Here is a 14,647-nt window from a genome sequence, read left to right as displayed (position 1 = left end):
CGTATCCTGTCCATACCATAACTATTATAGTTGTAGCCAGAGTGTCATAGCCTGCGTAGCCATTGTAGCCCTGGTTGTATCATTGCCCGTAGTACCCATAGTTCTGGCTGTATAAGCCGTTGTAAACCTTGGTTTGTAGGTATTTGACCTGCACAGAGACCAATGGAGAGTGTTCAGTGTGACAAGCCTATATTGTAGTTTCAAAGACAATTGTACTGTCTTGATTTTCTTTTCAAGTACCTGTAATCGCATGCCCCTTTTCAGTTGTCAGTACTGTCATTGTTGCATGTGTCAAATGCCAACACAAGAATTTTCTGATTGGAAGAATAAATATGATAGGGGGAAAAAAGATTTTGCTTCTTCAGTGTCAGAGGGTAGATGTACTCCTCGCCCCGGGCCCCTGTATCCTCCACCTCCTCTTCCCTCCTTCGTAGCTCCCTCTCTCCTTGTGTTGTTGCTGCTGTTCTATACACTTCTTGGCTGGGCCACTTTTGATTTTGTCACACTGCAAGAGAAATCAGCCATTAACCAGACACTTGTGGAAAAGCAGTGTGACACTTTCTTCAAGTACCTACAGTCATGTTATTTGCACTGCCAACTATCTTCAAAATGGCTGTCTAAACTAGAGTTGGTTCAATAGCATAGAATAATAGGCTTTGCCTATCAGCGCAAGATGTGTAACAGCGTTCAAATGGTTCCTTGTGAATAAGCGGATCCAGCTGCTTTCCACTCCAACTTGGTGGTATCTGCACTCAACCAGCTTTTTGAACAGAGTCTCCTCGCAGTAGGTCACGAGCAACCACGATCGCTCGTGGTTTTGGTGTCCATGGGGAGCTCGATGGCTGTCAATCTGGAAACAAAGTTTCTCTCAGTGGATAGAGAAGTAATATACAATTCGCCGTATCTTCAGTCTTTGTTACCATGTGAAGAGCGGTAAATTATACAATACGCATCAGCTCTAGCTCCATTTGCCACACTCGCTCAGTGGACTTACAGCTTCTAAAGTGTTGGGTTTACCAGATCTAAAAAAGTTAGGAAAAACCATACGAATACGTTGACGTGCACTCATTCTGTTCACATGATTCTTACATTCCATAAGCGCCAAAGTAATACCCTGATTTTCTTCCTCCGGCGGTGTTGGGCTGAGGCCTCCGAACAAACACTTCGTTGGGCGTTCCTTTCCCCTTCATGGCTTTGGCACTCTTTGGATCAGATTAGCTTCCCGTCCAGCTTCGTGCTCCTTCAGCTCCAACACCTGCATACAGGGGATTATGTGTCAGTGAAACAGGGTGTGTGTGATCAAAAAAAAAAAAAAAAAAAAAATGTGATGTGAGTGGATGCAACTATTGTATGTCTTCGAAACTTTTATGTTTCAGAATTAAGAGAGCAGAAGAGATCAGCCTTGTCCTGTTCTCTGCCTCAGTGAGTCTGTTCTAGTGCTTACCCGGTCTACACTGTCTCTGAGTCCTGAGAGAACAAGCGAAGCCCGGGACCGGCAGTCATCAGGTCTGTTTTGATGGTTGCAGTCCGAACTCTCCAACTCGACAGGTAATCGTGAGGTCTGTTTTTGCTGGCTGTACCCAAACTGAGCCCTCCAATGAAATTTGCTGTGAATGGAGAATCAAGGAGACAAATGCAAGCTCTATCAAACAGTATAACTACATCCTGCTATATAACCCTAAACCTGAGTCATAGCTATGACTTTGTTCTTACTGACTTGCCTATGTTATATAATGACTCATTACTTTAGGTCAAGTGTTGTCACCAGCAAGCTGATTAGGCACAAACGATTCAACTGTCTAGACGGTTAGCGTATAAAGGAACAGCTGTCAGTGAACTGAGTACATGTACAGGACATGTGTAGTATTGTTTATCTGTTCAGAATTCGAAACATCAATAACGGTAACGTAGTGCAAGAGAAAAAAAGGCGACACAATAACAACGGACACAATCTGATTATTAACTAGGTTAGATACAGAATACGCGGTGACATGTTTCACAGCACATAGCCAACCCGTTGGCCACTTAGGGGAACTTTGGCCGCTGAATGACATGACGCCAGTATTGTACGTTAGCTAGCCATTGCATGATCACAAGGGACTGGCTAACATGGCTAGTAACTATACACATTAGGCGTGTTACCACTCCAATAACACGCTACGTTTGAATCAAAGATTGACGTAAGTTTGTCTCAGCTGGCAGAAATAACACTAGCTGGTTAGCTACACCTACTAGCTAGCTACTGCTTGCTGAAAGTAGTAGCTTTAGGGCTTAACGTCAGCCGCTTACCCGTCATCTGCAGTTCTTTGCTTGCATTTATCTTCGGACCCTCTGGACACTCGTCTGTACTGTCGAGATCAACCTGGCCTTCGTCTCCATTTTCGAATGTACCCGGTGTGTTAAACAGGAATGTGTATTAACGTTAGGCCTGATTTGTAAATACTTTTTGGGACGAATTCAGTTCACGATTGCCTATGTAGAAATGGCTGACATCAAGGTAGGACTGGGTGCGCGGGGAGTGACGCAGATGATGTGGTTTGGTTTGCGGCGGGCTCGTGGGGGGGGGGGGGGGGGGCGCTTGTTGTCTTTGCTACAAGCCTTTTTACGTAAATTGCTGTTGTTAATGTTAGTTGATCACAGATTAGGGCATGTTCATTACAAACAAACTTCCTGGCTCTTAAATATTTTTTTTTACAATGGCATTTTTATCTCTAAATCTCTGATTTTTACTTTCTTCTCTCTGTGTTTCGAAAATTTTAAAAAGCACACAGTAAATTACTTTTTGTTGCCTCAAACGAATACTGCATATGATTTCATTCATTAATCAACAGAACACAAAAGAGACCTGAAAGGCGTTTCAAAACATCTTGCAAACACTTCTGTGTAGATACTGTAATTTTACCAGAGAGCTATGTATCTGCGCAAAACGCATGTGGCTCTAGTTCGCATCTAGGTTTACTTATTCAGCAGTGGGCACTCGAAACATCGTTGTGCTATGGCTCACCAAAGCCGGCGGTCCTATCAGAGCAGGGCAACTACTTCAGGGTCTCAAGGTGAGTGACGTCACCGAATTTTAAACGTACTACACGAGTTTTCTTTTTTATAACGTACTACTAGCGCGTATACTAGCGCGCACCCACTAACTAGCTAGCCATGTACACTGTCATACTCATACGGTACAGCAAGATATTGAAAGCACTTGTACACATGTGGTGCTCAAACACTGGCTTATAATTGCTACGACAGAGCAGAGAATCTCTTGATATGGTTTACAACGCTTCACACATTCTAGAATATGTGGAATGACAAATTCGACGTGCGCATGGCCCTGTCTGTGGCCCCACCACCAGTAAATAAACTATTGTAGCGAAATTAGCAGATTTATGATATTTTAGCACACAGTGTCCTTTTTTTTATTTTCCTTGTACTAGCTAAATGTTTGGTTTTTCATTTAATTATTTATGTGTCGCATTCCATGGTGCTTTACCTTCGTGGTTCGTCATTATCACGCCTTCCTGGGAACACAAGGACTTTCCTTTGCTCTTATGCACTCTCTTCTTGAGACGTTCAATGGTCTGGCGCTTTATGTGTTGCTGACGGGTCCTTGCTCTACCCACAATAAGCTAATGAAAGTAACTAAAAAATATATATTCTGGAAAGAATGGGTGTAGTCCCCTGTTAGGGATTGCTTGCGTTTCTCCGGCCTGGGTAGCGTTAGTAGCTAACGCTAACAGTTAGCTACTAACTACCGTAGACGGCTTCAGACCGGGAAAATGGCCAGTGTTTCAATCCTTTGAAACACTACCGCCTTTTGCTGGATATTGAAGGGAACTACGACACCATACGTTTGTAAGGTAGACTAGGACAAACAAACCGATGGCAATGGCATGGCTTTTGTGGTTAGGGACTGATGGTTTGAATGCTAGCTGCTACATGCTAAACGTTGCTATTTCTCTACATATAGGACATTTTATTCCCTACATCAAAGGATCATCTCGAGGAGTATCTCGCTCGGCCGCATGGGAAGAGATGAATGCAAACAGGACGTGAATCTCTTAAGAAACAGGTAACTGGTTTGCTGCAAACTGTGGAAAATTGATGCACCAGTCGCAGTGACTGACTGCACACAATCTCAGACTGATATGCAAGCCTCCCATGCAGGTAATTTAGGTTGAAACCTGTACATTTTGATTTGTTGAACGGTTAATGATTTGTTGTGTTGGTATGATAGTAGATGTGGTAGTACATTAACGACTACTGCTGTTCAAGTTCTGGTGTCAACAGCCATAGCAACCTCATCTCGTGTAGCTAACTATTATTGTATTCGTGTTTTACTGACATGGATTTACGGGTGGGACATATTTAAACCAATGTTGTTTTATTTTCTTCTGAAGAGCTAGGCAACATGGGATTTTAGATTTCCGTGTTTATTGTTGCTGTAATCCAGTTTTTTTTTTGGGGGTTTATTTTTGAGGTTTTAGCCCCAAAACCCATATATATAGTATATATATATATATATATATATATTTAATTATATTACTATATATATTGAGCTATGTAGGTCACAGATATGGGTGTATTTGATTAAGCTACCGACCACTGAGAAGTTCTATGGGATGAATGTGAGTGCAGGGACACAGCTTTTAGAGCTGCACTCATATTCACTGTTCTCTCGGATGCTGCTTTCTTTTCACCAGGGACTGGCAAAACTTAAGGTGGTTTAACTCCTTTGAGGACAAAACTTGCTAAATAAACTTGCACTTGAAGTGACTTAGATCGGCATCTGAGGGACCCAGAACCAGGGGGTTGATGGACACTGACATAGTTCATGGCACGCTATGTCTACATTAATAGACAAACAGTTTTAAGTAATTAGTTAACATTATTTAGGTTCCTTCAATAAGATATGAGCCCAGGAAGTGCTGTGAAATTGACTTGAGACTTTTTCTCCAATGAGCTACTGAATTGGCGAAGGCAGAACAATATTCAGTTCTCATTATTGAGCATGGCTGATTTCCATATGTAACTTGACTGGAATGAACAGTTCCCTGTCTGCAGAGCTGCCTGTCTCCATCCTGTTGATGGGGGGTGGTTGTATGGAGGGCAGCAGGCCAGCTTGGAAATAATCAATTGCACCAAACAGCCCCGGTCTTAAATGTCCTTAATATACTCTATGGTTGGACAACCCCAAGCAAGTTGTCATGTGTAATTCGAACCTGCTTCCTAAATGACATGCTGATGGACCATGGTTCCTGTGACGCGTCATTCATGTTAGGTGAGAGGACCTGCGTCGTGCACGACGTGTGCGCAGCCACTCCCTGGACCTAGTCTGGGCACACGGGACGAGGGAAAGCATCAGGGAGGTGGTGGACCAACGTGCTGTGGCAGTGGCTTCGGACAGGAAGTCCACGCTCTGAAACAGCTGCCAGGACACATGTTGCGAGGCGGCTACGGGCTTGCGCGGAGATCAAAGCGAGTAAGTACGCTGCGAGTGTGGCCTTCTATTGGCGGGTTGGGGCTTGTGAGGGAATGTAGGAGGTTACTGCGGGGCAGGTAGCCTAGCGGTTAAGAGCGTTGGGCCTGTGACTTTAAAGAGCAACTAGGTGAATCTCTGTGCCTTGAGGCAGCGCACTTAACCTAAGAGCGTCTGCTGAAAATGACTAGAAGGTTACTACTGTCTGAGGGTAACTTTCGTAGGAGGATGAATCCTTATCGATCTTAGGCAAATACTCCATAGACTCGACTTTCATGGTTAACATAAGTCAGGAGATATGGTTGTGCACAGATTGCAAGGATTAGGAATTCTTCCTGCATGAATGTTAGGCCTACAGGCTGTGAAGCCCTTGTTATTTGCTCAGGTGATGGCTTCTAAACCGCCCTGTGGGAGGATCAAGTCCTATTGTACTGTCTGGCATTTCTTCCAAATGTCACCTCTCACCCGATGATCATCCGATGAAAGACGGCATTACTAAGGTGTGTGTGTGTCGAAACCGGGTGTACCAGGACGTGGTACCGTCCATCAGGAGGTGGGACGGCAGGGCCTGAAGGTCTATACTACTCCTCTGGTCAGTGTGAGGCTCAGAAACTATGTTTGGTGACTCGTGAGGGAGACGTACTAGATGTAAGGAAGTCCTTCTCTTTTCTACACCTGTTTTCGCAAACCACATAATCTTACATTGTAATCCACTCAGCTATTCAAGATGTTTCTCTATCCTTTTTCAGCTATTTGATGGCACTTCGACACCAACATGGGCATAGTAGAAGTTAAAAGCTTATGGGTGAGGCATTGCAGAGAGAAATGGGCTGCCCGCGGCCCCCATGAAGAAATCATGTTCCTGACGGATGGTCACGAGGTAAGTGTTGTAGCAGCGGATTAGTTAACACAATGGTCATTTACATAAATCGACTGAGCGCAGAGCCTTTCTATTTAGCAGTCACCCTCCGAAGCTTGCCAGCCTTAGCTGTTCCTGATTCAACAGTGATTTTCTCACTAGCTAGTCAAAGGGTTGTCCTGAACTTACAACAACCCAGGCCGCATTTAGGCCTAGGCATTTTGAACTTTTTATTTATTTGAGTCGATTATGAACTGTTTTATGTACGAAATTGTTCTCAATTAACTACTGTTACATGTGAAGGAAGATAAATATACATGGACAGATGTTTATCCAAAGCCATTAGCTAAGCCCTGCAACTATCCGAATAGCATTTGGAAAGGCTGGTTGTTCAGAGTTAAATCAGTACTGTATTAGTGCTGCACATTGCCCTGACGAGGCGCCTCCCCCTGAGGGAATGCAGATGCCATCATGTTAGTGTAGCGGTGCGCTTAACGCGAGAGAGTCACAACAGTTACCTCAGGGGCTGGCGGCCACAACCACATGAGGCCTCATGTACAGGTTCTGCTATCCTTTGTTGGTGTAGAGTTATTAAACCAAGGGTTAGGGCCTCTTTGTGTTACCACCATGACTGGGACTTGGTAAGCCTGCTGTCTGTGGGATCCTATTGTAGCTCAAGGGAAAATGATGACTGAGAGGAGGCTATTACCGTAGTGTGTTTTGTTTCCCCCTGCAGAGGCCAAGAGCAGCGGAGGATGCTGGTGGTTGAACGTGGCTTAGTTTCGTACGGCCAGGGACATGGAGTTGACAGAGGAGAAAACGGTCTCACTATACCTCAATTACCACCTTCAGCCAACTGGAAGTGGGCGGGCAGCGCTTAACATGGAGAAGCGGTAGGGGGAGGGAAAGAGGGTAGGGGAGGGGTAGAGATGCTGCTGTCGATTTTCCCTTTCACCTCCCCAAGTGGTATTGGCTCATTGACTCCCCCTTGTCGGATATTAGAAAACTGATTGCGTCTTCACATGGAGTTTTCACCATATATCTTACACTTTGCATTTGTTTTTAAATCTGAGGGGGAGTAACGAATGCACATTCAGAGAAGGGTAGGAGAACAGAACACACCACAGAGTGGGAGAACAACTCACTACTGGCCTTGTTCTATCAAGTTCCCGCTTCCCCTAGCACCTGCTGCCCTTAGGTCTAATGAAAGGACTGGAACGGTAAGAAGCGACGTGGATGGACTCTCTCTAAACCTTTGGAGAGCCAGGTGGAGCCATGTTTATTGCTTTTAACTATCTTAGTCCGTTTCAGAGGCGAAGGGAATGAGCTACTAACCGAACTTGTGAACCGGGCCACACATGAGAACTGTTTGTGGGAGGGGAATGAGATTGGCCCTCTGGCATTGAGCAAAGGACTTTGGAAGTTACACTAAGAGGGGGAGCCTGGTCCAGTCTGTTTCTGCTTCTGGCCAGTGTAGCTTGTTGACACAAGGAACTGTCGTTTCCGGGCTACGAAGGGTGGGTGGTGGGAACAAGCACCAAGCCGTTACCAGTTTGCAGACTGCAGTTTAGGGCATGCAGGGTTTCTTCTTTTTTTTTAAGCATTTTAAATAAAAATATTTAAGTTGATCACCTTTTGTATTCTTTAACTGAATATGGTCTAAATTTAGGCTCTTGGAAGTTGAGTGCTTCTTACTGCACAGTGTTTGTTTTTGGTACAGTGGAGTCACCTTTGAAACATGGTACAGGATTGGGCTATACTCAAAAGTCCAAAGGTCGATGCAAGGCCAAGTTTTATTGGTAAAATTATAATTGTAATTTCTAACAAACGCAGATACAACACTGAGATGCATTTGTCAGTTATAGCTTGAATTGGTAATGATGAGCTCGTGTTGTATAAGAAACGTGAAGTAGAGAGAAACTGCAAAAGGGTTCCCATGATTGTGGTTAATGGGTGCAACAGCAAATTGGTTCAAAATGGCATCATTGTATTGGATGATAATACTACTGTTACTACTCATCTTCAGAGAGAAGCTGAGATCGGCTTCATCACAAACTGTTGTCTGTTAATTCAGGTTGAGCATAGAGGGAGGTAGACAAGACCGGACAGGAAATAGAGAATGCAGCAGACCACTCTGTCGGTAGAATGAGAAGACTCAAAATGGGAGTGGTGATGACCTCCCTACACATTCAATTAGGCTTTGGGCTGCTTCATTTGAAAGGGAGGTCAGTGGGTAGTGTCACTATCAATTCTGAGATATGAGTTATCTATCCTTCTACAACTCGCTACATATAGAACACATCTTCATGCACATCCATCTTCATTAAACCATTTAGCAACTTTAGCGAACATCCCTTTTACTGTTGATGAGTGACAAAGGTAATGATGCCTTCTTTGTGCTCATGGAAAGGTTTTTTGCTTTTGCAAGATCACCTCAAGGTACAGTAGTACTAGAAAGACAGTCGTTCACCGCTTATTGTGTTCAAACAGGCAGACATCAGTAGTGTTTGATTAATCTTCTTCAGTAACTAACAAGACAAACTGGAGCCCTTGACCTTACAAATATCATGTTCATTTGTAAATTCCCCCAACTGACACGACAGGCAACCTAACTGTTGTAGTACACCAAACTCTATAGCTGGTTCTGTCCTCGGAGCCGCCCTATAGCTGGTCCGACTGGTACTCTGACACTCGGAGAAGGTTTCTGACAGGCTAAGAGGCGGATCCGCGGTCGTCGTGCAACAAATCTCGAAGTGGTAGTGTCTGAACTCGATGGCAAAGAGTGGCAAGGAAGCCCAGGAGAACATGACTAGCGCCCATTGCGCCCGCGCTGCGTGCATGTGAAGACGTTGCGCATCAAGAGAAAGTCTGAACGGGGGGTTAAGGGTCAAACAAAACCTTTAAAATGTACTTTCAAAATGCGTACTTCCTAGTTCCTCTTTCATGTAACACTGATTTTAACATGGCTGATAAGTGAAGAAAGGTTTCCACCACTACAGCTGTATCCAGCCAACATACCCATAGTAATGCCCTCACTTACCGTAAGTCTCTTGTTTTAAAAGCGTCTGCTAAGTCAGAGTGAGTCCCTGGTGCACAGAGGAAGGATACAGAGCAGCATGCAGGCGGTGACAGCCCCTGACAGTAGGAAGCGTGGGATTGCCCGCCCTCCGCCCTCGTTCTTCAGGTTGACCTTCAGGGTGATGACAGATTGCACCCGCAGAACAACGTCCCCAGGCCAAACGTCATGGACGTCCCAATGTTGTGGAGCTCCTCGTCATTGAGCTGGACCAGACACATTACAGACAGACGACAACATGGCTCTTGTGTTTCATATTCTATACTGTGACCCTGCTACACTCTCACAAAATCTGATTATCCTGCAAAACAGTTGAGGTTTTCGTAGATTTTGTCAGTGGTTCTCAAATGTTTTGGTCCTGGATGTAGGGCTAAGGGTTGTAAGACTAGTGACTCCTAACGAAGTACGCAGGGACAGTCTGGGCAGGTTCCAACCCTGTTCCTGGAGGCCTACCTCCTTCGTGCCAACCCAAATTTAGCGCACCCAATTCTAATAATTAGCTGGTTGAAAAAGCTGGATCAGGTTAGTTCAACTGGGGTTGGAGCGAAAACCTACGGGGGGTAGCTTCTCGGGAACAGGGTTGGAGCGAAAACCTACAGGGGTAGCTCTCCGGGAACAGGGTTGGAGCGGAAACCTACAGAGGGTAGCTCTCCGGGAACAGGGTTGGAGCGGAAACCTACAGGGGGGTAGCTCTCCGGGAACAGGGTTGGAGAGCCCTGCCTAGCGGTTAAGGTAGCGTTTCCCAAACTTGGTCCTGGGGCCGGCCCCCTGGGGGCATGTTAGGTTTTTGCCCTAGTATACACAGCTGATTAAAATAATCAAAGCTTGGTGATTAGTTGATTATTGAATCAGCTGTTGTGTGCTAGGCAAAAACTAAACGTGCACCCCTTTGGGTCCCAAGGACCAAGTTTGGGAAAGGGGCAGGTAGGACTAGGGGAAGTGTCTAGGGGCTGAAGGTTTATTTTCTGGACAGAGCCAGTGACTCCTACCTGGAATTTCCCACCAAGGGTCATGCCGAAGCAGGCCAGGGACAGGGCACCAGCTGCCAATATTGAGCAGGGTTTGGACCCGGGGCTTCAGCTGCAGGTATCTGAGGACACCAATGATGAACCCTGAAGGAGAAGACCCATAAGGATCTCTCTGGTCTGGTAGTCTCTCTAACCATTTCATTCCTGGTACTGGGGACCCACGGTGTGCAGGCTTTTTGTTTCTGCTCATACTAACCTCATCAATAACGGTTTGTATGAGCATTACATGTTCTGCCGCTGGAACTGCTGACTGTAAATCCATCCAAACATACACGTACTTCCCCATTTTATAATATGCATCCTGTTGTTTCTATTCTTGTCTCTATCCTCCATCTCATATCCTGCATATATTATGGTACAATGTCCAATGTTGACTGTGTTTTCATGTACACGTAACTTTATATGATAGAAAATAGGAGAACATGCATCAGGCTTACCTACGAAGGCAGCCAGGTTCATGACCTGGCTAAAAACACAGCTGGCGGGGAGCATTGCCTGCAATGCTGAGAGAGAGAGAGAACAATTGTATTGACAGGAAGCACGAATCCTAGATAAAGATCTCTAACCAATTAGGTTGGTACTCATAGGCTGTGTACCTTATATATGGAGGGGATTTAGTTCCAGATCGCCTGTGAAAAATTGCATCTAATATTATAGAATAGTGCATGGTCATAATAACTGGAATAACATATTTCTACTTTCTTCATTTATATTCCACCTTACTTGTATTCTGAACTCAGGGGTGTTATCTTCTCATCTTCAACAGCTATAAAATACCTGTAACCAAAGTAATTTAAGTTAAATCACACACAGCTGTAAAGCCGAATAGTGCGTGGATAACTGAAAAGATCAGGAAAAATAAGACACTTACACAACCAGAGTCCAGCGGCTGTGAAGAGAGAGTACATGATAGGGAGAAACGCCAGGGACTGCACTTCCTCATGGTGTCTCCTGTAAACAAATACCATTTTAACATCTCCACTCTCAGGAAATGGAAGGAGGTAGAACTGTTTTAGAACCACCTGAGCAGAATGTAAAGCCTGTCCTGAGATGTTTGAGGGAATTACTGTAACTCAAAATAGAAGTACAGGAATGCTGTTCTGTCCAATGCCACACTTACAAATGATAAGACCAAGCCAAAGTCAGGTCCGGGGTTAATCTACAGAGAAAACACAATTTATGTTACCTGTTTTTACAATTTGAGACTGCCTCTTCCGGTTAACCTAACATTGAATGGCTAGTATCCTGCTAGCTGTTACAACAATCAGTTAACGTAAGGCTGTCGTAAATAATTGCATTTATAAAAGCCTTGAATTAACTGACATGTAAACATAAAGGTGTATGTATCTAGAGCCAGAATAATTTCAGCACTGGATAGTGTCGAAAAGCCCGTTGGGCCAATGTTCTGCAGCCGTTGATTTCAGAACCACTGCTACTGGAACAGTCCCGTGTCTACAAAGCTGGGGAATGCAAATTGCCAATATTTTTACAACCACTCAGTACAACAACAACAATCACTCACTGACTCAGTCAATTTGCACGTGCATCAGATTGAGCCAAGAAAATGTATATATTTGTGATTGACTGCATAGATAGATGGTGAATGTGTTTGCCTAGTGCTAGCCTTGAATACAAACGATGTAGCTGCATGTAGGCCTACATTTTACATTCTATCGCGGCGCGTTGGGTATTTACACCTACCCTGTCAATATGTTATGTCATTTCTACCATGATACTTTCACAACAGCGACAGATTGACATGTAGGTCACTGATAACAGCTCACTTTCCCAAACAGTGTTTACTGTATTGTTCCCCCAACCTATAAAATGGAGGATTCCTCCCTTTCCCTAACTGGCTTCCCCAGTCCAATACCCCCACTCTATCAGTCTCTGATCAATCGTCATACAGAAAAAATGAAATACCTCGTTGCCAGCCAGCGCCTGTTGAATTTAGATTCCGTCTTCTTCTAATTTCATAATTGACTGAAAGACGCAGTTTTGTTATCAGTCGTAGTCACAAATGGTTTCATAAACATGTGCCTGAGAGCACTAATCCGGAGATAGTGAAATGGAGTGTCGCAGTCGCGACATGCACTGTGGCCATGGCGAACCTTTTCTTTCAGCACTGAAATTTAGGCGAGCGAGGAAGAGCCTTCTCCCGTAGGAAAGAGCAATAGCAGTAAGCCTCGTTTCCAGCATGTAAACTGTCCTATCCTACACTATAACCTATGTGACATGATAGTAGCCCACCTGTAGCTGCTCTGCTGTGGAACACTCTGCTCTGCTGTGGACACCCACCTGTAGCTGCTCTGCTGTGGACACTCTGCTCTGCTGTGGACACCCACCTGTAGCTGTCTGCTGTGGACACTCTGCTCTGCTGTGGACACCACACTGTAGCTGCTTGCGTGGACACTCTGCCTGCTGTGGACACCCACCTGTAGTGCTCTGCTGTGGACACTCTCTCTGCTGTGGACACCCACCTGTAGCTGCTCTGCTGTGGACACTCTGCTCTGCTGTGGACCACCACCTGTAGCTGCTCTGCTGTGGACACTCTGCTCTGCTGTGGACACCCCTGTAGCTGCTCTGCTGTGGACACTCTGCTCTGCTGTGGACACCCACCTGTAGCTGCTCTGCTGTGGACACTCTGCTCTGTGTGGACACCCACCGTGCTGCTCTGCTGTGGACACTCTGCTCTGCTGTGGACATCACCTGTAGCTGCTCTGCTGTGGACACTCTGCTCTGCTGTGGACACCCACCTGTAGCTGCTCTGCTGTGGGACACTCTGCTCTGCTCGTGACACTCTGTCTGCTGTGGACACCCACCTGTAGCTGCTCTGCTGTGGACACTCTGCTCTGCTGTGGACACCACCTGTAGCTGCTCTGCTGTGGACACTCTGCTCTGCTGTGGACACTTCACAGTTGTCTAAGAGGTAGGGTGCATTCAGAAAGTTTCAGACCCCATCACTTTTTCCAAATGTTGTTACTTTACAGCCTTATTTAAATTGTTTTTTTCCCCCGCATCATACTACACACAATATCCCATAATGACAAAGCAAAAACTGTTTTTTAGACACTTTTGCAAATGTATAAAAAAAAAAAAAAAAGATATATCCATTTACATAAGTATTCAGACCCTTTACTCAGTACTTTGTTGAAGCATCGTTGGCAGCGATTACAGCCTTGAGTGCTTCTTGGGTATGACACTACAAGCTTGGCACACCTGTATTTGGGGAGTTTCTCCCTTCTTCTCTGCAGATCCTCTCAAGCTATGTCATGTCGTATGGGAGTGCACAGCTATTTCAGGTCTCTCCAGAGATGTTCGATTGGGTTCAAGTCCGGGCTCTGGATGGGCCACTCAAGGATATTCATAGAGCTTTTCCCGAAGCCACTCCTGCGTTGTCTTGCTGTGTGCTTAGGGTCGTTGTCCTGTTGGAAGGTGTGCAGGTTTTAATCAAGGATCTCTCTGTACTTTACTCCGTTCATCTTTCCCTCGATCCTGACTAGTCTCCCAGTCCCTGGCACTGAAAAATATCCCACAGCATGATGCTCCCACCACCATGCTTCATTCAGGGTCTGAATACTTTCCGAATGCACTGTATGTGGTTTCTGGTTATTCAATTTATGCTAATGAAATAATGCTACTATAATAGCATCATGTTATGTTGGCATGTTGTTCATAGAAGAAAAAAATAATGGATCTTCTGTGATTCAACTGAAAAAGAAAATGTACCTCCACCCTCACAGACTTGGGATGAAAATCTGCTTATTTTCCAGGCAATAAACATAAACACAGAACTTTCATATCCAACAGTTTATTATTGAAAAAGCCCTCTCTAATGAATGCACAAAGTCAACTAACACACACATGAAGTATATCTATTAAATAATTTGTCTTAGCTATAATAATGATGATGATACACATCTGTACGTACATATAGTGAAGTCGGAAGTTAGGTTAGAGTCATTAAAACTCATTTTCAAACCACTCACAAATTTTTGTGAACAAACTATAGTTTTGGCAAGTCGGTTAGGACATCTACTTTGTGATGACACAAGTAATTTTTCAACAATTGTTTACAGACAGATTATTTCACTTATAATTCAATGTATCACAATTACAGTGGGTCAGAAGTTTACATACACTAAGTTGACTGTGCATTTAAACATCTTGGAAAATTCCAGAATTATGTCATGCGTTTAGAAGCTTTTGAT

General features: G+C 44.6%; 1 pseudogene; it reads right to left on the bottom strand.

The window, feature by feature from the left end:
- Window positions 1-8,993: 8,993 nt before the first annotated feature.
- On the bottom strand, window positions 8,994-11,379 carry LOC111981163 (transmembrane protein 150C-like; annotated as a pseudogene).
- Between the last annotated feature and the right edge of the window lie 3,268 nt (window positions 11,380-14,647).

The sequence above is a fragment of the Salvelinus sp. IW2-2015 genome, linkage group LG20 (genome assembly GCF_002910315.2).
Source record: "Salvelinus sp. IW2-2015 linkage group LG20, ASM291031v2, whole genome shotgun sequence".
Lineage (NCBI taxonomy): Eukaryota > Metazoa > Chordata > Actinopteri > Salmoniformes > Salmonidae > Salvelinus > Salvelinus sp. IW2-2015.
Note: the sequence above shows the minus strand (reverse complement) of the source record. Positions and strands in the feature narration are given on the sequence as shown.